The sequence below is a fragment of the Cetorhinus maximus genome, chromosome 26 (genome assembly GCF_964194155.1).
Source record: "Cetorhinus maximus chromosome 26, sCetMax3.hap1.1, whole genome shotgun sequence".
Taxonomy (NCBI): domain Eukaryota; kingdom Metazoa; phylum Chordata; class Chondrichthyes; order Lamniformes; family Cetorhinidae; genus Cetorhinus; species Cetorhinus maximus.
In genome coordinates, this window is record NC_135904.1 from 12,229,144 (window position 1) to 12,251,913 (window position 22,770).

General features: G+C 41.3%; 1 protein-coding gene across 3 annotated transcripts in view; it reads right to left on the reverse strand.

Moving 5' to 3' along the window:
* Positions 1-21,873, reverse strand: part of ctdspl2a (CTD (carboxy-terminal domain, RNA polymerase II, polypeptide A) small phosphatase like 2a) — a 67,860-nt gene extending 45,987 nt beyond the window's left edge. For 2 of the 3 annotated variants that reach the window (XM_078530114.1, XM_078530111.1), the window contains exon 1: positions 21,735-21,871. The gene's annotated coding sequence lies outside the window, so the exon portion shown is untranslated. Of the gene's footprint in view, positions 1-21,734 lie in introns of all 3 variants that reach the window. The other variant, XM_078530113.1, reaches the window with a different exon arrangement.
* Between the last annotated feature and the right edge of the window lie 897 nt (positions 21,874-22,770).

Genomic DNA, 22,770 nt, shown 5'->3' on the forward strand with positions numbered 1-22,770 from the left:
TGTTTATTATGATGCAGGTTTCAGAACAGAATGGAACTCATTCATGAATATGGGCATCATAGAAATAAGTCATAATCCAGGGCAGGATTTAAGTCATTTGACTCAGCTTTACGAGACAAATTCAGACAAGCTGAAAAGAACAGGCACTTCCCATTTTCAGAAGTAAACATGATACGTCTTTCACAGACATAGCATCACTCCCTTGCCATCATGACAGATGGAGATGGGATGACGAGTTGTACGTATTAACAGCCACTGCTCAATTTAAACAGCTGTGTTTAAATGGCTTGAAAAATGAGGACCAAGACTTGCTTTGTCCATACAAAAACTCAATCAATTAGTATTCCTAAACATTGAGCAAGAGATTTTTGTCTTTTTTTCCTTTTAATCTCTCCCCAACTTGCATTCTTCTTTCAAGTCACAGAACGGCTGCAGGACATTCTCGTGGGGGAGGGCGAACAGCCAGAGGTCGTCGTCCACATTGGTACTAACAACATAGGTAGGAAAGGGGAAGTGGTCGTGCAATCAGAATTTAGGGAGCTAGGTAGAAAATTAGCAAGTAGGACCTCTAAAGTAGTAATCTCCGGATTACTCCCAGTGCCATGTACAAGTGAGTACAGAAGTAGGAAGATAAAAGACAGATGAATGCGTGGCCGGAAAGATGGTGCAGGAGGGAGGGTTTTAGTTTCCTGGAACACTGGGACTGGCTCTGGGGCAGATGGCACCTGTACAAGCCGCACAGTTTCATCTGAACAGAGCCTGGACTGAGTTCCTCGCGTGTCGTTTTGCTAGGGCTGTTGGGGAGGGTTTAAACTAACTCAGTAGGGGTTTGGGAACCGGGAGAGAATATCAGAAAGTAATACCAGGGTGCTGGGAGAGGCAGATAGCACTAAAATAGAGAATAGTAAGTTAATAGATGGAGTTGGAGTAAGGGAGCAAGTAATGAAGTCTAAAACAGGGTTACACTGCATGTATATGAATGCAAGGAGTATAGTTAATAAAATTGCGGATTGCACAGATTGCCTTGTGGGATTATGATGTTGTGGCGATAACGGAGACCTGGCTTAAGGGCGGGCAGATCTGGGTGCTTAATATTCCTGGTTACAAAGTGTTCAGAAAAGATAGGAAAGGGAAAAAAGGGGGAGGGTGGCGTTTTTGGTTAAAGAGAGTATTGCAGTACTGGAGAAAGAGGATGTGTTAGAGGATTCAAGGACAGAATCGATTTGGTTAGAGCTAAGGAATAAGAAGGGTGAAATTACATTGCTTGGTATAGTATATAGACCACCAGCTAGTAGGAAGAACATAAAGGAACAAATCTGCAAGGAAATTACACAGAGGTGTAAACATCGTAGAGCAGTTATAATGGGGGACTTTAATTACCCGTATATAGACTGGGATAGTGGTAGTGTAAGGGGCAGTGAGGGACAAGCATTCTTCGATTGTTCCGAGAATTCTCTAGATTCCTAGAGGGTAGTCAATCTGTGGAATTCTTTATAATAGACGGCTGTAGAGGTTGGGTCATTAAAAATCTATCTCAGCCTTGAATACGCTTAATCAGTGAGGGAATCAAGGGTCATGGGGAAAAGGCAGGAAAGTGGAGTTGAGAATTATCAGATCAGCCATGACCTCATTGAATGGCGGAGTAGACTCGATGGGCCAATTGGTCTACTACTTCTGGCCTTATGTCTTATTGTGTTCAGGAGAATTTCCTACAGCAGTAAGTGTCCAGTCTAACAAGAAAGGAGGCACTGCTAGACCTGGTTCTAGGGAATGTGGTGGGCCAAGTGTTTCAAGTGACAACAGGGGAACATTTAGGAGACAGTGATCATTGTATCATAAGGTTTAGGATTACGGTGGAAAAGGTAGAGTAAGTAAGTAAGTAAGGAAAAGGTAGAGTCAGAGTAAGAATAATCAACTGGCACAGAGCAGATTTCAACGGGGCAAGAATGGAGCTGGGCCAGACTGACTGGAACCAAAGGTTGGCAGAAAAACAGTAGTGAACAATGGACTACCTTCAAAGAGGAGATGGTTTGGGCACAGTCCAGGTATGTTCCCTCAAAAGAGAAGGGTAGGACAAACAAATCCAGAGCTCCCTGGGAGATAGAAATTAAGTTAAAGGAGAAAATGTGTGCTTACAACAGGTGTCAGATAGCAAATACAATTAAGGACCAAGCTGAATAAAGAAGGTTCAGAAGGGATGTAAAAAAGCAAATACGAGAAGCAAAGGGAGATTATGAAAAAAGACTTGGCAGTTAACATAAAAGGAAATTTCAAAGTATTTATAAGCACATAAATAGTAAAAAGGTGGTAAAAGGAGTAGGGCCGATTAGGGACCAAAAAGGGGATTTATACATAGAGGCAAGAGGCATGGCTGAGGTGTTAAATGAATACTTTACCTATGAAGTAGATGCTGCCCAGGCCATGGTGACAGAGGAGGAAACTCAGTTACTAGAAGGGTTTAAAATTGATAAGGAGGTGGCATTGGATAAGCTGTCAGAACTTAAAGTTGATAAGGCACCGGGAACGGATGAGATGCATCCAAGAATATTGAAGGAAGGGAGAGTGGAAATTACAGAGGCACTGGCAATAATCTTTCAATGTTCCCTGGATTCGGGGGAGGTGCCAGAGGACTGGAGAATTGCAAACATTACGCCCTTGTTCAAAAAAGGTTGTTAAGATCTGCCCTGCAATTACAGACCAGTCAGTTTAGCTTCAGTGGTGGGGAAACTTCTAGAAACAATTATTCGGGATAGAATTAATAGTCACGTGGAAAACCTGGATTGATTCGGAAGAGTCAGCATGGATTTGTTAAAGGAAAATTGTGTCTAACTTGCTGGAGTTTTTTGAAGAGGTAACAAGAGATGGTTGATGAGGGAAAGGCCATTGGTGAGGTGTATATGGGCTTCCAAAGGGCATTCGATACCGTGCCACACAACAGGCTTGTGAGGAAAGTTATTGCTCATGGAATAAAACGGACATTAGCAATGTGGATACAAAATTGGCTGAGGGACAGGAAACAGAGTAATGGTTAATGGGTATTTTTCGGGCTGGAAGAAGGTTTGTAGTGGAATTCCCCAGGGGTCAGTATTGGGACCCCTAAATGATCTAGATCTTGGCGTGCAGGGGACAATTTCAAAGTTTGCGGATGACACAAAACTTGGGAGAATTGTAAACTGTGAGGACAATGTAGAACTTCAAAAGCACATTGACACATTGGTGGAGGACAGGTAGGTGGCAGATGAAGTTAACTGCAGAGAAGTGTGAGGTGATGCACTTTGGTACAAAGAACATGGAGACACAGTATAAAATCAAAGGATACTATTCTGAAGGGTGTGCAGGAGCAGACAGACCTGGGTGTATATGTACATAAGTCATTAAAGGTGGCAGAACAGGTAGAGAGAGCTGTTTCTAAAGCTTCATTTCTAGGGTTCATTAATAGGGGCATAGAGTATAAGAGCAGGGAGGTTTTGATTGTGTACAGTTCTGGGCGCCACACTACGGAAAGGTTGTGAACGCATTGGAGAGAGTGCAGAAGAGGTTTGTGAGGATGGCTCCAGGGATGAGACACTTCAGTTATGAGGAAAGATTGGAGAAGTTGGGACTGTTTTCCTTGGAGAGGAGAAGGCCAAGAGGAGACTTGACAGAAGTTTTCAAAATCATGGTGGTGTGGATTGAGTAGATAGGGAGAAGGTGCTCCCGCTCGTAAACGGATCGAGAACCAGAGGGCACAGTTTTAAAGTGCTCTGCCAAAGAAGCAAATGCGAGGTGAGAAAAAAACTTTTTCACACAGCGAGTAGTTAGGGTCTAGAATGCACTGCCTGGAAGTGTGATGGAGGTTCAATCGAGGAATTCAAGAGGGTATTAGATGATTATTTAAAAAGAAACATATGCAGGGTTACGGGGAAAGGGCAGGAGACTGGCACTAAATTAAAATACTCAGAGAGCCGGTGCAGACACGATGGGCCGAATGGCCTCCTTCTGCACCGTAACAATTCTGTGATTCTGTGAAGTACTAAAGCCAAATTTTGAGAGCCGTATGTTATGGTACACCTCATAACAGTACCAGGTAGAATTCCTAAAGGTATGCACTCAAACAAACATTTGGTACAAGATAGTTTCATAAATTCAGTAATTTATAAAACTTCTCGAAAATCTGGGACCTCTCTCTCTTCCCTCCCCCACTGACTCCATTCTGCAATGTGCGTGCTTCTGCCTTACAGGTATGACAGCCTTCCCCAAATAATTTAATAGTAAGCTGACAAAACTTAAAGTGACAACTAAAAAAGAGTCTTAAGAGTCAAAAGATCAAACATTAATCTACTAAATATGATACCTAATTATATCCCCAATTTTGAGGAAAAAATGATGAGGAAGAACTTGGAGCAACGGAGCAGCAAGAAGAAGTGATAACACTCGAGAACTATTATTTCACACTGGATCAATGATTCCTATGGATGACAAATTGCAGTACTGCACCCAACGATTAAATATAACAAACTTGATTTTGGATTTACTACTTGCAATAGCCCCAGTTCTGCTCAGGGGAGGGGGGTAGAGAGAGAAAGGGGTAAGGAAGAAAAACAGTACCATACCAGAGTTAGGACTGTCATTGCCTCTCCAGGAAGAACACACTGCCTGTATTATCCACACAGGTTATTAGAACTAGGGGGGAAAGACTCCTAAAGATAACAGGGCCTCTTTTAGCCTGTATAATTCTGTGTAGATGTTCATAGATAGCTTATTCAACGCTTGCATAGGGTCTATTCATTAAACAAAGTGGGGGAAGGAAAAGAATAATAAATTAGATAATCACCAGTACGCTTCGAGAGTTATCAGCCACCAGACCATATTCTTCATAAGGCACAGAAGATATAATACTTGCCTGTTAAAAACTAAAATTCAAAACTATTCTTGTCTAATCATAGGGCACCCAGGGAGCTCCCATCCATTTAACATTTGTGTATTTGAATTTTCAAAAGGTGGTGAAGCTCAACAGTAGCGCAACGTCGTTCAATTCTCTACACTTGAGTTGATGTACATTTTCTGGACATAAGCTCATACTGGATTCCCCATTTACCACATCAATAAATAAAAATGTTGAGATGCTATACAATGAGGGCTTTGTGCTGTTAATGGGTTACAATGCCAACAGTTGAAACCACAAGAACACCAAAGTGCTCTGAGGTTGGCCACCAATAACCTAACCCTGTTTCACTTGAGTATTGCTGGAAAAAAATACACATGCTGTTGACACTTTTCATCTTGTACTTAAGACAATTCGCAAGAATACCAAATGTAAAAGGAACAATTTGTACTTCATGAGAAGAGAGTGCTGATTAGTTGGCAAGTGGACTCTGATTGATAGAGGCTTTGCCATGGAGAATACACCAATTAACTGATGATTGACAGTTAACTGCCAAAGCTTTGTTTAAATTCAAACCAGGAAGGTTGACTCTGATTGGCCCAGGCACTGCCCTGGGAATGAACCAGAGAATGGCTGGCACCTATTTTGTTTAGTTGAAACAGGTGCAATGTGTACACATGTTCTTTCTGTCTGCAAAGAACAGGGCCCTGTATATTAATATATGTAGCTTCCAGAACATGCAAGCGTACCACATTGCGAGCCCGACTGATAATCTTGAATTGGTTGTCAGCGTAATTCTTAGCACATTCGGTATTGCTTATTCGGTATTGTTGTCCAATCGCGGAATCACATATAAGGTTGGACAAAAAAATTTGAGTAACAGGTGAAGTTAGCCACTAAGAGGGTGCTGCCATCAAGGCAAAGAGACATCCTGCCCATCACACAAATGAGTAATGTGATATATGAATTTCAGTGCTGGTGCGATGCTAGGTATGTAGGCCCTACATCCCAAAGACTGGCAGATCATGTCAAACAACATGTCCCTTCGACTGTTCGCAATAAGCAAGGTACCAACTGTATCCGATCAGCCCGTGCTTGCAAAACTCAAAACACAGTGTCCAACATTAGATGTGATTCCATGATTGGGTAACATTTGATAAACCTTCCTGAGTGTGCTAAGAATTGCGTCCACCATTTATGAAAATATCCACTCAATGCAAGTGCTGTCAACAAGATTAATCAAGTGCAGCAACCGGCTTTATGAAAGGCATTTAATTACCATGTGAACAAATAGATTTAACACTTCTAAATTTTCATGGGGTTCCTGGAGAGTGATGGTCAAATGGAGACCTGCAGCCTCTGAGTGTCATTCTCTCCTTTTCACCTATCCAACTTTCAAAAAAGGTGAAAAAGTCAAGCCAGCTCCATCAAGTCGCTCCATCCAATGAACAGTACCTACACCTCAATGGAAGAGGCAAATCAACAAAACCTGTGTCCAGATGAGAAAAACACTAAGAATTTCCTCTGCAACTTCTTATGACAAACAAGCAAGTACCAGAATACCAAAGCTTTCCATGACATATCTAAATCTAAGCTAATTAATTGACAATATGTATATGCTGCAAATGATAATGTGGGTTGTCAGAGAGGCAATAAAAGCAGGCTTGTTTTTCCCACTTCCACTCTCAGCATTCAAGAATAGTTCGGGGTTATTAGAAGAGAGACTGCCTAATTTATACTGCAGTGTGCTGGTGGTAACAGGAGTAGCATATCCCTGTCACCAGAACCACACTATCAGTCTTTAGCACAACTTATATTTAGCACAACATAGAGTTATATTTGAAACAATCTGCAATTTATGCCATTTCACCATCTAGAAGCACCTTGAGAGTACAATATTAACAAATTTCAAACGAGATAGCACAGCACCTATCAAAAACAATTGATACTGTGCAAATTAACTCTTTAAAAGCACCTGTATATCTGTTTAAGGTCTGTACACTGCTAGACAGTTATGGTTACACAAGTTTCATGAATACCATGGTAGCAGATCCATTGGGTGCATTATTAGTGGAATACAAATAAGCAGAGTCGTCTTGGATTATAGTAGTGACATCCAGGAGTCGGAAAAATACAGCTCATCTTTGAGTTTTACTTGTGAATATTTAATTAGGAGATAAAGTTGGGAAGTCAATGGCAGTGCAAACTCTTTGCCAGCTCTTGTAAACAACAGCTTGATAAACCACAATGGTAGGATGCAAGCTGCTAGCTACTATTCTTCCACCCCTTCCTTCTCACCCACACAAAAATCACTCGCAGATAGCCAGACACTTTCCAAAACAAAACAAAAAACCAGAGAAGAAACATGCCCAGCCATTATAACACGCTTTACACAAAGCAGAACTGACTGAAGGCCTGAGTCACTTACCCAGTCAGAGAAAAGTAAATAATGCAGGGAAATGAGGGCAAGTAACTTTTCTAGGATGGGATGGGGTGGGCCAAAGGCAGGGGAATAGAGAAAAGCAGGGGTAAGAAATAGAGAAACCTTAATAATTTTTTAAAAGCTGTCCAATTCTTGTCCAAGTTTGCCAGGCAGGTGTGTAAAATTAGTATACGCAATATACATATTCAGTGTAATTTTTACTTAATTGTCATATGGCTATGTAGTAAAAGGCTGCTGACAAATAGGGCTTGGTCTAACTCATAAAACAATGTTTCAAATCAAATTCTTAAGAAAACTTGCCATTTTCTTCCTCCACAGGGCATCATAGACAAAGATCATTCTTAGTGTTTCACATCTACTGTTCAATTTAATTCAAAGTGACATAACAGCTGCTTATAATTAAATAACTCCTGCAAGGCCCAACTTGAATCCAGCTCCCTTTATATTTGTGTGCTACACACACACAGTTAATCTTGTTCAGATCCTGCCAACACTTTTACATAAGAACACACAAAGCACACTGACCGCCTGTTTTAGTAAAACATGCAACAAAAAGTAAATATTAAAAAGGAAATAGCCACACCATTCTTGATAGGTTTGGTTTGGGATGTAGCGCACAGTTCTTCTTAACAAAGCACACGGTCTCATCGGCCTATACCTGGAGCAGTTTCTGTTCTCTCTTCCACCCCTCCCCCCTCCCTTTTTGTGGAAGAATTTACTAGTGTGTTTTTGCACCAGTAAAATACACTCTCAGGCATTCAGACATCAACTATTGTAACTGATCCAACTGAAAATGTTGGCTATGACAGCTCAGTAATAAAGGTTACAGAATAACAATGAATTTTAAGAAATAAAAATTGAAAATAAAAACGTATTTCAGAGCTGAATGCATTCAGGCATATTTCGAGCAATTGGGCCACCAATACAATTACTGGGATTTAAATGAAGTGCCAGATTAAAAATCTGCATTGACGTAAAAAATGAATCCTTAAAATATGAATTAAAAACAGAAAATGCTGGAAATATGGAGCAAGCCCATCAGCAATTGGAAAAAAACGAGCCAAGTTAATGTTTTGGGTGGAGGCCCTTTCATCAGTTCTGACAAACAAGCTCTGCTCAAAGCTGCATTGTTTACAGATGCATTTTGTATATTGCGCTTATGAAAAGGAGTTGTGCAGCAGTCACTATGGATGGGAAACACCTCAGACACAAGTCAACATATTATAATTGCATACAATTAAACAGATGATCTATTACTTGATTTTTTAAAATGTTGATCATCATACAGTGCTTGGCTGACACAAGTCTCTTTTGTCAAGTTAATTTTCTGTTGCTTCTTGGGTTAGAATAGTACCTCTAATAACTCCAGTACTTCCATGCTAGAAGCAAATAAAAATCAGAGCTGATCACTACACAACGTTCCTGGCTCAAATATACTCAAGCAAATGTCAGGTAAGGACAAGATTGATTACGCCTGTGATTCACTCACTATCAAAATAGGTGATGTTTGCACAAAAAAAACAACTAGGTTAATGCCTTCAGGACACAAGAAAAATGGGAGGGACAATCTTAGTAGCGGAAGAATGGTTTGCATATATTTTTAAAATTATATACTTAGAAACTTGCCAATATTCGCACTTATCTACAGGTATGGGAGTATAAAACTATTGCAAATGTCAACTCCCTCCAACATACATTCCCTCCACCACTGGCACAACGTGGCTACAGCAGGTGCCGTCTACAAGATGCACTGCAGCAACTTGCCAAGTCTCCTTAGAAGGCCACAACATCCTAAGATTAACAGCACCTTCCACGACCTCCACATAGAGGTGTCAGCTGTGGCTCAGTTCATAGGACCCTCGCCTTTGAATCAGAGGGTTGTGGGTTCATGTCCCACTCCCGGAAACCAAGAACTGTGATTGTACTCGAAAGAGTTGCAATCTGTGACTGTTGATAACTCGAAAGAGTTTCCACGACCTCCATTACCTAGGACAAAGGGTGCAGGTAAACTGAGACATAAACCATCCTGCCTTTTCTTTATTGTCACTGAAACAAAATCCTGGAACTCCCTAACTATGCCACATGGACGGCAGTGGTTCAAGAAGATGGCTCACCATTATCTGTTCAATGACAACGAGGGATGGCAATAAATACCGGCCTTGCCAGCAATTCCAAATCCCATGAATCCAATTCACCAAAAGAATACGCTTGGTTTTATGGCAGGGGAATAGACAAGCCCAAGCCTCATTAACACGCAGCCATGATTCCAAGCAGGCAGCATGCTGCAGATTGTCAATTCTGGGAGGGTAATTAGCCAGTCATTCAACAAGATAGGCTGGAGCAATGGGGCATTACACTTATGAGGCCAGAGATTTTTGGGGCCTAGAATATATCAATGCAAGTGTTACAAAACTGTCCCTATTTTTGGTTAATTTGACAGTTATATTGACCCCTTTAGTGTTGAAGAAAAAGATTATAATATAATTGCTGATAATAAAGGGCACTTGTTCCATCTTAATCTATCCATCTTGAAAGACAATTCCCTCTGCTTCCACTCCAGCATTTAAAAGTTTCTCAAATTATATCAGGATTTTCACTACTCTATCTGGAAGTCCATTACAAATGTTGATCACTCCTTTTTTGAAGCTTCCTGATAAGCAGTTTTCACTTTATCTTCTACTAGTTTGAACTTCAGAACTCAGCCACGTCAATGGCTTCAGCAGGTTAATTATGCGCGATGGGACACCGTCCAAAGACATGCTGGTTAGGTGGATTGGCTACGGTAAATTGCTTGCATGTGTGCACCCTGTGCTGGACTGGCGGAGTCCTGGGTGTACGCTGCCTAGTGCCTATTGCCTGTCAGGATAGGCTCCAGCTCCCTGCAACCCTGAATTGGATGAAGTGGTTCTGGAAAAGTGAGTGAGTGAGGGAGGAAGGGACAGGCTTGATGGACCAGCTAGTTTTTTTTTTATATTCAGAATATGGGAACATAGGAACAGGAATAGGCCAATCAATTTGAACACGACTGATCTGTAACTTCACTCCATTTATCCACCTTGGTCCCATATCTCTTAATGCTCTCGCCTATGGAACTCCCACCACTTTGTATTCCAACCTCCTTGAAATAAAAGCCAAAGTTCTATTAGCCTTTGTAATGGTTTTGTACCTGTCCACTAGCCTTTAGTTTGTACGCAAACAAAAATTGAAAGTTAAAAAGGTAAAGGGGTTGGCAGGGTCTCTCTAATGCTGAATATTTAAATATTATATAGCTGTATATAAATACTTTCAAGTAATATTGCCAAAGTGACAGCTGATTTCTATATAAATATTAAATATAACTTACTGACAAAGTTTAAATAAAATTATTTCAAAACATTACAATGCAATTTAGGAGTGGAATCCAGTGAAAAAAATGCTCGTCAATACTCTGATAAAACATTATAACAAAAAAAACCAGCACCCTCCTGCCTTGATTTGGTTAGAATAAAGACTTGATCCACAATCTATAACTCACAAGGTTTTACTGGGGTTTCTAAATCTAAAAGCTCCTCCCCACTGCTCTTTCACTTCTCAGTCCATCAAATTATGAACACCAAGGTCTAGAATAAGATGTACAGAAAGGTGCCCGAACAGTGGGAGATTACAATTTTAGGGATGAGCACAGCATACTGGCATTTCAAAGCGCTGTGGAGCAGTAGTATCCTTAGATGACAGACACAAAACACCAGTTCTTGGGAGACTTTCTCAAATACAAAATAGCTGGCAGTGACCTGGAATCAAATCACATGCCACCCAGGAAGAGAAAAGGAAATCATATTGACTGCTTTGTAGAAGTTTGTATTTTTGTGTGGAGTCCTGGTGGTCTCAGCAGCTTTTTTTGTTGAGTTTCACAACCTGAATAAGCTTGAATACACAGCAAAAACAAGACCACAACACAAAGCTAACACTCCACTAATGATAAATGGGTTATCTGCCTTGAAGGGAAATCTTGTTTTATTAACAAAACAGTTTAACAAACAATGATGTAACTGCATAATCCATGTGAACACATCACATCATTTACACCTGATGTCATGGCAGAAACATACAGTAGTCATTTCTCCTAGCTCCAAAATGGTTTTGTTGATGAATGGTCACTATTAAACCATCAGCCTATATCTTTAAAACAACTTTATAAAGCCATGCTGCCCTCATAAATTAGTAAATACACTGCCCAATCTGATACTCTATCCTCAGTCTGTCCCAAGTTAAGTGATCCCAGCGACAGGAGGAAGCACACAAGGCTCATTGGGCAAATTCAGCCAGCCCTACCATTCCTCAAGGCAATCCAGTGACCATCTACTCACCACCGACCGACCGACCGACCCCCCACCCTCCACTGTAAAGTGCTATGGTGACATTTACTCAGCCGGTGTGCCACCCACTGTTAAATAACACAAGGCGACTCTCCAGAGGATAGCACCACTATGGCACCAACTCCAACAAGCGCCAATTCCTTTTGAAGTACAGTAAAGTCATCAGATGCATTTTTTCATTCGTTCATGGAATGTGAGCGTCAATGGCAAGGCCAACATTTGTTACCAATTCTAACAGCCCTTGAGATGGTGGTGGTGAGTTGCATTCATAAACCACTGAAGTCCATGAGGTGCAGATACACCCACAGTTCTATTAGGAAGGGAGATCCATGGTTTTGAGCCAGCGACAGTGAAAAAAAATAGTTTCAAGTCAGGATGTTGTGAGGCTTGGATGGGAAATTGCAGATGGTGTTCTCATATGTCTGCTCCCCTTGTTCTTCCAGGTGGTAGGGCTTGTGGATTTGGAAGATGTTGTCGAAGGAAGCATGGCCAGATGCTGAAAAGCACCTTGTAAATGGTACACACTGCTTCACAAGCGTCTTCACTCCTCACAAGTGTCACTGTGGTTCAGTTGGTGACACTTTTGTCTGAGTCAGGAGGTTGTGGGTTCAAATCTGACTCCAGAGTTTTGAGCACAAAGCTCCAGGCTGACACTCTAGTGGAGTATTGAGGGTGTGCTGCACTTTTGGAGGTGCAATCTTTTTGGAATGAATGTTAAACCAAGCCTGCCCTATCAGGTGGATATAAAAGATTTCATAGCACTATTTAAGAGCAAGGGAATTATCCTTGATGTCCTAGCCAATATTTATCCTCAATCAACATCACAATTATCAAGCCATTATTACAATGCTGCTGTGGTAGCTTGCTACGCACAAATTGGCTATCAACAGTGACCGCACTTAAAAAGTACCAGAACTCATACAGACTCAAAAGATTAACTCTGTTTCTCTACCACAGATGCTGTTAGACCTGCTGAGGGGAAAGGGGGGGGAAGCAGAACAGACAGCTTCAATCTTAGTGAGAAAGAAGTCCATGAACTTCTCATTTGCTGGAGGTGAGGGTGAAGAGGAGTTTAAGGGGATGGTTGGTCATGGATAAAGGAAGTCAGAGAGAGTTATCTTTGCTCTCCAAAAAAACCCTGGGATAATGGGCATCTGGTGATAGACAGCTAAACAAATTGTGCACCTCATACATGCAAGTGTGCACTCCTTGCACTTGGGAAGATAGGAGCCATACAAGAGGAATGATCATGATGAGAGAAAGCCAAGGCTTTGCTGAGAATAAGGACATCAAAGGTGGAGATACAGAAATGTTGTGGCAAATGTAGGGCTAACAGGTCGGCGGTATGATTGTTTATAACATCAAGAATATGCATTATATCAGGATGTCTTAGCATTACCAAGATGATAGCAAGATTAAGTGAACACTGCTATACTAGTCCAATGTGGTGTCACTGTACCTGCCAGCATAAGTTTTAACATAATATGTACACTTGAACCCAAGAAACACATGGATCCAGGAAGCTTTAGCCTTGACCCATTTCCAATTTCATAGGAAGCAGGTCACAGTGCAAAAAAAAGCTCAAATGATTTCTTCAGAACCAACAGGTAAAGTACTAAGGAGTCACATAACATCTGCCAGCAGTAGTTGTGCCACAACTGGCTTGAGCTATCAGAAGGGAAGAGAAAAATAAAATGTTCTGGGATCACAGGTGTCAGATGGAAGAGAAACTCAGCTGCAATGCTATCCATGGTTTGGTACCCTGCAACACTTCTAGTTATGGTTCATGTGTAAAGAATGGCTACTTAGGCATCTGCCCCATTGTTGAATGTCAGTGACTTCAGGTGAGATTCATTTCACCAGGTTCTCCAAATACCAACATATTTAAAGTGAGCATGAACCATGGAGGTTGGAGGTACGCCTTGTAAGGGATCTAATTCGCTCAGAGAGGTGAGAGAGAGAGAGACCCTTATCCTGAGGTACAATCTACATTTGTTTCAATGTAGTACTACAAAAACTCAATTACATCGAATATTGTAATAACTTTTACTATCAAAATGAGTGGGAAGAGGAGACTATAGAAATGCCTTATTGCAACTTAGCCAACTGAAAGCATTTGGCTGCCATTAAGCATGATTGCAAAATAAGGTCAGGGTATCAACACCAGATTGTAACACGGGGGGGGCAAAGTTTCAACGCGAGCCACTCTCCAACAAAAATGCTTCTACCCCAAATAGAAGCAGAGGTTTTGCCAGCCTTAATATTTATTACCATTTCTAAGCAACCTGACAGCCCAGATAGTGTAATTTCGATGTGAAAACTAATACTCTGGTCTGCAAATCCTAAAGCAAAATGAGCTTCTCTTACAATTGAAAAATGTGTTCTAGATTAGGGATTCTCCCAACTTTATAAATGGGGCCCAATCCCAGTGGATCTGTTTTTTTTTGTTCTGAGTCAGTATTTCCATTTTGAACTCTCTCAACTTTCTTCTACAGCTTCAGTAGGAGGTAAGGGTTGCACAAAAGTCCATTCCTTCACTAATTCTGCTACACACACAGAAAGGCTAACAGGAGCAACGCAATTACTGCATTCTGCAGTATGTCTAACCTTTGCAAAAAGATTTCATTTCAATTCAGCACCAAAAACTGGAAAGATATTTACTTTCAACTTAACGTTTACAATGCTTAAAAGGGTTCATATATTCTAAGCCAACTCTAAATTATACAATACAACCACATCAAATATGTAAACAGATTTCTCATGGGTTTGCAACACTACTGCAGCAGTCTCTGAACTATCTAAAATTGCAGTTGTCTGCATGAAACCATGGGAGAGGAGGTGGCAAAAAAGTAGGTCACTAGAAATATGGTGAATTTTACTCATTAGGGTTTAGTCATTACAGTGCTCTTTCACACTATGGATTAAGGCTCTGGGAATCCTGTACAGGCGCCAGCAGCAACTTATTAATCAGAAAACCAGCATTAGAAATATTTCTAGCAATTTGCAAAGCAGAACGCTACAGCAGTGGAGCAGCATGATTAGCAGCAATAAAAAAGCTTACATTTACATTGCACCTTATGGTAGAAAAACGTCACAAGGCTTGTTGTAGACACTTAAGGAAAACAGATACTGAGCCAAAGTAGGAAATTTGAGGGGTGCCCAGAGGGTTGGTCAAAGTAGTGAGGTGAGACAGAGAGAACTTGTAGAACATGATTGGCTGAAACAAGAAGTGGGGCTCCATGAAGGGCCGAAAAATGCAGATAGCAAAATTGGGCTTCGATCCGGAATAGCAGATAAAATGTACACACAAATTCAAAACTGTTGAAAAATTCCTGTGCTCGGGGGCAGCAAGTTGATTATTCTGTACTCACTACACATCAAATTAAAAACATGCAAAAACATTAATTTTCAGATTGCTGTTACTGCAACTGAAGCTGTTTTAATTAGATAAAAGCAAAAAACTGCAGGTGCTGGAAATCCAAAACAAGAATAAAAATACCTGGAAAAACTCAGCAGGTCTGACAGCATCTGCAGAGAGGAACACAGTTAACATTTCGAGTCCGTATGACTCTTCAACAGAACTAACGCTCTTCTATTTTTCCTTAGTTCAGTTGAACAGTCATACGGACTCGAAACGTTAATTGCGTTGCTCTCCGCAGATGCTGTCAGACCTGCCGAGTTTTTCCTGTTTTAATTAGAAATTAACAAGCTCAATTCTGTTTTTCCCAAACATGTTCCTTACAAGTGTAAGAAGTGCTTAATAGCTTTACCAACAACACTAGATTTCCTCATCAAAATCTAATGTACACAATGAAGGAGATTTCTCCACTGATCCATGCACACCATTGAACCTTCTATTGATCAATATTTCTTGTTATTAATCTCCATCAATAACCCATCAATTAATATTATACAATCACATTACAATATGAACCTCACCAACAGTCTGTGTTTTAGCCCATGCTAAAAAAAAATCAAGACTTATTTAAAATGATGAATGACCTCTCTATTTGTATACTGCTCCCCCCATTCTACTGTCTCCATGTCACAACTTTAGTTATAAATAAAGCAAATATCTCATTCACAGGCTTCAACCAAATTCAGAGCCCATGTTCCACCGAACCCCGAGTTTAGGCTAATGACTGTAAACTATGAAACCTAAGCTCATCTGCCACTTTCATTCAACTACTTACTGTTTGAACACTCCTGAGTATCCACTTATAATAATTTTTCAGTAAACCACATCCAGAAAAGTTTCTAATACTGAATGACACAGGTGAAGGTCCTTTACACTGTCTACCTTCATTATTTTCACACGTAACCCTTCTATCACATTGCATGTGCAATGGTAAATATAAACTAAAATTACTAGGAATAATTGCGTTGTTAATTTATTACTTTAATCCGTGTCTGTAAATGCTAACAAAGTCCTAAATTTGCTTTTGCAGTTTAACTGAATCATTACTTTGGTGCCCTCTTTCCACAGTTTACCAAAGATCAATGCAGAAGGGTCAAGGAGAAAATACAGCCCAAGATTCTTTGAAACAACAATTTGCAATTAACACGGTTAAAGAGGGGTGCGATTTGACATCGATCCACGCAAGGCGATATTCAGGCAGACGATCAAGAGTTTGGTCAAAGAGGTGCATTTTAAGGAGCGTCTTAAAGGAGGGCAGAGTGTCTTGAAGGAGGACAGAGTGGCCAAGAGGTTTAGGAAGGGAGTTCCAGAGTTTGAGAGAAAGTACTGATCGAACAACATAAAAACAATGGTATCAGCTGGTGGGGGAGGCAACTGGAGTTCATGAAGGGAAGAGATGCTATCGGGATCATGGTGCGCTGCTTGGTATTCTTACCTTTAGTGATTCACTGTTAAATTTACAAATCACATCAGTAAAACAATCTTAGATTTTGAGCTCAGGGATGCCCATGATGCAACATTTCACTCTGAAGACAACAATTTTTCTAAGAAAAGTTTTTTGATTTTTAAACTTTGAATATTAAACTACGTACAATTCACATACAGCCTTGCCTTTAACAGCAGCAACTTTTAACATATTGCGAGGAAATCCTCAAACTACCTCAACCAATATTAAGCATCTTGTAACTGTTCCTCTGTAGAAAGTCTGAAAATTGAGACCCAAAAGGATGCAAATTCACAATAACAAAAAGAGGGCTGCATTTCGAAGGCTTTACTACCCTGTGAGATATTTAAGTTCTTTTGAAATTAAAAACTTTCCCCAGCAAAAATGCATCTTGTAAATGAATAGTAAGTAGTGGTCATCATTTATTTTTAAAATCAAGTGCTCTCGGCAAACATTTTCATTTTCAATTAAAATATCCAGTGCACAATTTCCTCTTTTATGAAAATAAAAGATATTCTGATCTGTATCATTAAGAACATTCAATCCCAGTCAAAAAACGTACTGAGACATGTGTAACATCTGTTAAGCATTCTGAAGTATTTTTTTTAAAAAGGACGGACTTTAAGAATCATAGGTCAAGGGTATCATAATGGTCCCATAAAAGGAAAAATCAAAGTGCTAGTTAAAAACTTGTCCTCAACTATCAAGTCAAAAACAAAGTAAACTATAAACATAAAATAAAAACAGAAAATGCTGGAAAAACTCAGAAGGTCTTGCAGTACCTGTGGAGAGAGAAACAGATTTAATGTTTTGAGACTGTATGACTCTTCTTCAGAGCATTTTCTGTTTTTGTTTCAGATTTCCAGCATCCGCAGTATTTTGCTTTCATCTTATATAAACAGAAAATTCTGGAAATACTCAGCAGGTCAGGTAGCATCTGTGAAGAGAGAAGCAGAGTTAACGTTTCAGACTGGTGATGAAAGGTCATCAACCTGAATCGCTAACTTATGTTTCTCTCTCCAAAGATGCTGCCTGAGCTCCTGAATATTTCCAACATTTTCTGTTTATATTTCAGATTCCCAGCATCTGCAGTATTTTGCCTTTGTAACAGAATAAAGTATGATAAATAACAATACTTAATAACCCAGGAAATGCTTTTATTCTGTAAGTCTGGCTACAAAATTCTAATCTCAGCTAGGTCATCAGGGTTGGCAGAAAGAATTGAATGGCAAATTGATCAGAATATCCCCAACAGCAGATTCTGGGGAGGCAATGACATAGTGGTAATGCATTGGACTACTAATCCACAGCCCCAGGCTAATGATCTGTAGACATGGGTTCAAATCCCACCACGACAGCTGGTAGAATTTAAATTCAATTAATAAATTTGGAATATAAAGCTAGTCTCAGTAATGGTGCCATGAAGCTATCATCAATTGTTGTAAAAGCCGATCTAGTCCACTAGTGTGCTTCGAGGAAGGAAATCTACCATCCTTACCTGGTCTGGCCTTCTTGTGACTCCAGACCCACAGTCAATGTGGTTGGTTAACTGCCCTCTGAAATGGCCAAGAGAGCCACTCAGTTTAAGGGCAGTTAGGGATGCCAACAAATGCTAGTGACATCACATCCCATAAAAGAATAAAAAGGGAACAGCATTGAGAAAAATCACCACACCAACTTCTTGCCTGAGGAACGACATGTAGTGTGGAAATTAAACCACATTATAATCTATATTAAGAAAACACAATTAAAATGCTCTTCATGTGTTTCCAAGTTTTAGGGGAAAAACGTGGAGAGGAGTAGCTGAACAATACAGTGTATTAACAATATTGCCTGTGACTGAAATCCAAATGTAAATATAGCCCACAATGATAGGATGAATGCTTCCTTGCAACAGCTGTAAATAATTTGGATAGTCCCGATCTAGATTCTTGTGACACAAATCCAGAGCACAGCTCAGGCTGAAAGGATGGCAAAGTGGCACAATGATTCTAAGGCTGGAGCCCAGGTGAATCACTGAGTCTTTACAGCATCTATTACTTACATTTATGTTGTGAAATGGATATCAAATCAGACCTTGAATCTTAATTCTATTCTCTAATGAAAATCAAGTGAGCACAGCTGTCAGGTCTGTCAAACCAGGTCTACCTGAAAGGTAGTACGATTCAATACTCAAATGTAACTTTCAACAGGGAATTACATAAATACTTGAAAGGAAAAAAATTATAGGTCTATGGGAAAAGAGCACTGTAGTGGGACTAATCAGAGAGCTCTACCAAAGAGCTAGCACTGGCATGATGGGGAGAATGGCCTAATTTTGTATTGTATGATTCCACGGGTATTCTACTCGCATTGATTCATTGCTCTGTATAAACTAAGACTGATTCAACTAAACCTTCCAATGCACACTTATTTACCCTGTTATGCATGACATCCCATTTCTCCTGCTTGTGAAACTAGAAAGTATTGCTTGGGATACACAAAACCTCGTCAAATACAGAGTAAAAACTTCAAATCCAGGATGTTTCTTGTTGAACAGTAAGCAGGATAAGCGGTATAGGTTCACACTTGTTTTATCCAAGTGAGCTGGAAAAGAGACTAGAATATATACAACACAGCCCATGCTATATGCTGCAAGCAGTAAACATCAACCTGCTTTGTCCATGAGTGTTTTGCCCATTATGACATGGGCATTATATTATGTTACTGCCTTTATATTCTTCAAGTTCAGGTCCCATGCACTTGGCTGCACGCCAACAGTAAAATTCCTAGGCCTCATCGGTATGGAAGTGGTTATGGTACTGGATACAAGTCAAATCACACCATGGCACTTTGTGAAATTAAGTTCCATAAATCTGGTGTGTGTTGGAAGAAAAGTCCAGAAGGCTGCCAAATTGTCATTAACAGGAAAGGGAACCCTAGGTGTAATGCCAATCTCATGCTATATGGTGGCCTCTTTCTTTATTCATTCGTGTAACGGGGCAAAATCAGCATTTATTGCCTATCCCTAATTGCCCTTGAGATACAACCAAGTAGCTTGGTAGACCATTTTAGAGGGCCCCTAAGAGTCAACCACATTGCTGTGGGTTTGGAGTCGCATGGAAGCCAGACCAGGTAAGGATGGAAGATTTCCTTCCCTGAAGGACATCAGTGTACCAGATGGATTTTTATAACAATACAGTAGTTCCACCATTACTGATGCAAGCTTCTATTAAAATGTTAGAGTTGTTTAATTAATTTAAATTCCTGGCTGCCATGGTGAGATTTAAAATCATGTCTCTGGAACCATTAGTCCAGGTCTCTGGATTACTAGTCAAGTAACATAACCACGATGTTAACGTACCTGCTAAGATCCTCTTTAGAGACAAAGCAAGCCATTCAGCCATATAAAGGTCAATCACCATGTCTCTCTTGAGTAACTAGGGATAGGCAATGAAATGCAGCCATAGCCTCCTTGGCAGCTAATTTTCAGAGGTACGACAGTTTGCCATTTGGCTTTCAGTCTGCGCTGACCTGGTTTCCAACGTTTTGAGTTTTTAACGGAGGAAGCCCAAAATCAGCTGTTGGATCAGACCAGGTGATTTTAAAATTAGAAGCTCCATTGAGACAAGCATGATGGGGCTGATAACCTTACAGCCAGCCTGTTCAAACAAGCTTCTGTGCCAGTCAGTGTGTTGAGTGAATGTAAAATATCAAAGCAGCTGATTTCTGCATGACATAGTGGGTACCTTGGGGATACAGGAGAAACAGGAGACCTGCAGGCATTTTAAGAAGATGCTTGAAATGATCATTTGACTATTGAAATAATTCTCCTAAATGAGTTTCTGTCATCCATTATAAATGTAGCTGACTGCAACCCCATTTCTGAGGAAGAGATGTCCCCCAGTACTTGCTCATAGACTGACTAGACCACTTACTGATAAGACGGGCAAGGTTTTTTCCTTTCAAAAAATAAACATATTGCTAAAATCCAGTGAAAATCAGAACAGCAAACAATATAATTGAAGACTTTTATTATTTAGATAGCTTTCACCAGAGATTAATATAAGTTTTTAAACGTCAAATCTTCTGACGAGGACTTCCGAGGAAAGGTCCATACTGGTAAGATTAACCATCTCCTTTTATTTACAGATGCTAATCAATCTGCTGTACTTTGCCTGCATTTACTTATTATCCAACTATTTGTTATAAGCTCTTGCTAAATTTCACCATGCCAACATCACGTCAGATAGCAGTCTGAACATTTTAAATGCCCCAAACCAAACATTAAGATGTATGAGTGAATTCTAAACATACTAACATTCTGATGTACAACAACGAAACTTGTATTCGTGCAAGGAGGCAAGATACATGCGAACTATAAGAGAAATACTGTGCATTCATTTTGTTTAAGTCACATAAGTTGTTCTTTAATGGGGTTACATGTGTCAGGGAGGTTGGCAGTGGCTTGGCTTGGGGAGGGGCATCAGGGGATGACGAACTCTGGAGGGCGGGACATTTTGGAAGAGTTGAGTATCTTTGGAGGAGAGGCAGGTGACTGGGGCAACTGGACAGAGGGAGGAAGGATGCCAGGGGAGGGGAGAAATGCCTCAGGGCATCTGAAAGGGCCTAGGGTGGGGGGACTAAGGGTGATCACTGGCAAGTGTCTGAGCTCGGGCAGTGTGGGCAGGGGCACCTGGAGGGGGGCCGGGGTGCCTTGGAGGGAGGGAGGGACAAATCTGTCTTTCGGATATAATCGCTTCCCCCCCCCGCTCCCCTCCTCCTCCCTCCCTCCGGTAACTAATTAGCGAGCGGCCTGTGTGTATTATATGCGGGTGTAAGCATCACTCGGCGGGCGTGAGTTAAATCTATAACTAGGAGCCCAGGGCCTATCGTAGACCCCGAGCAACTGCCGGCCTTGGGCTCACAGCAACCGAGTCCCCTCCCGCCGCCTTGAGGGCCTTTACCCAGCCCCTCCCCCCAGCACTGAGAAACCCCAAGGCCTAAAGCACATCCCCGGCCTAAAGTAGCTTTGCTCCACGGACGAAGCTGCCGGGGGTCGGTGGCGGGGTGGGGGAGTTGGCGTTGGGAGAAGGCCACCCCCTCCCCCCCACCACCCCCGGTCTCTCCTTTGTCAGTTGATGGGGAGCGGGAGGCGCAGTGTAGAAGCTGTGGAGAAAAGCGAGTCCGCCCCCGCCTCCTCCTCCCGCCCACCCGCGAGTACGGCTTACCGGGCTGCCGGCTGGGGGCCGTGTGTCCGGGAGGCCCCGGGCCGCTCCGTGTCGCTGGGCCGCCGCTCGCTCGCTGTTTACACTCGCCAGCATTCGGGCGCCATTTCCCGCCGCCGCGCACACACACAGGGAGAGACGGGCTCCCGGGGAACCCGGATGCAGCGCGTGCCCGCGCACGTACGCGAAGCCCGAGCACGCGCCCCCGCCCCCTTAACCTGGCGTGACCACGCAGCGTCTATCCGTCACACCCCCTGCCCGCCAGCTTCAAACTGCAACATCCTAATGATACAGACGCGGAACAGGAAGCTATTGCATTTCTATGGCACTTTATAACTAACGTAGTAACTAACACAGTAATATAAAAAGCAAAATACAGAGTTAACTTATCCAGTCCAATATGACTTCTTTGGCTCGTAAAAAGTTCTATTGGACTCGAAACGTTAACTCTTGTTTCTCGCTCCACAGATGCTACCAAAGCGGCTGAGTTTTTCCAGGTAATTCTGTTTTTGTTTTGGATTTCCAGCATCCGCAGTAGCTTTCAGCTTTTTGTTTTTATCTCTGAGTTTTTCCAGCACTTTTCTGTTTTTATTTATAGCTCATACAGTACTTTCTGGCGTACAGTGTCTGCATTAATGTAGGACTACATTGGAGATAGCCGTTCGGTACATCATGCCTCTACCGGCTCTTGGCAAGAGCTATCCAACACTGAAATAATGGAAAACAGAAACAGAATTACCTGGAAAAACTCAGCAGGTCTGGCAGCATCGGCGGAGAAGAAAACAGTCGACGTTTCGAGTTTTGCCAGACCTGCTGAGTTTTTCCAGGTAATTCTGTTTCTGTTTTTGTTTTGGATTTCCAGCATCCGCAGTAGCTTTTAGCTTTTTGTTTTTATCACTGAAATAATGGATCAAGCAAGCTGCTCCTCGGTGGTCGTGGCTAGGGACAGGTATTGCCCTTCTAAAATTATATCATGGGATTTTTATGATTTTAATTGAAAGTTTAATCCAAATACAACATCTGACAATACAGTACTCCC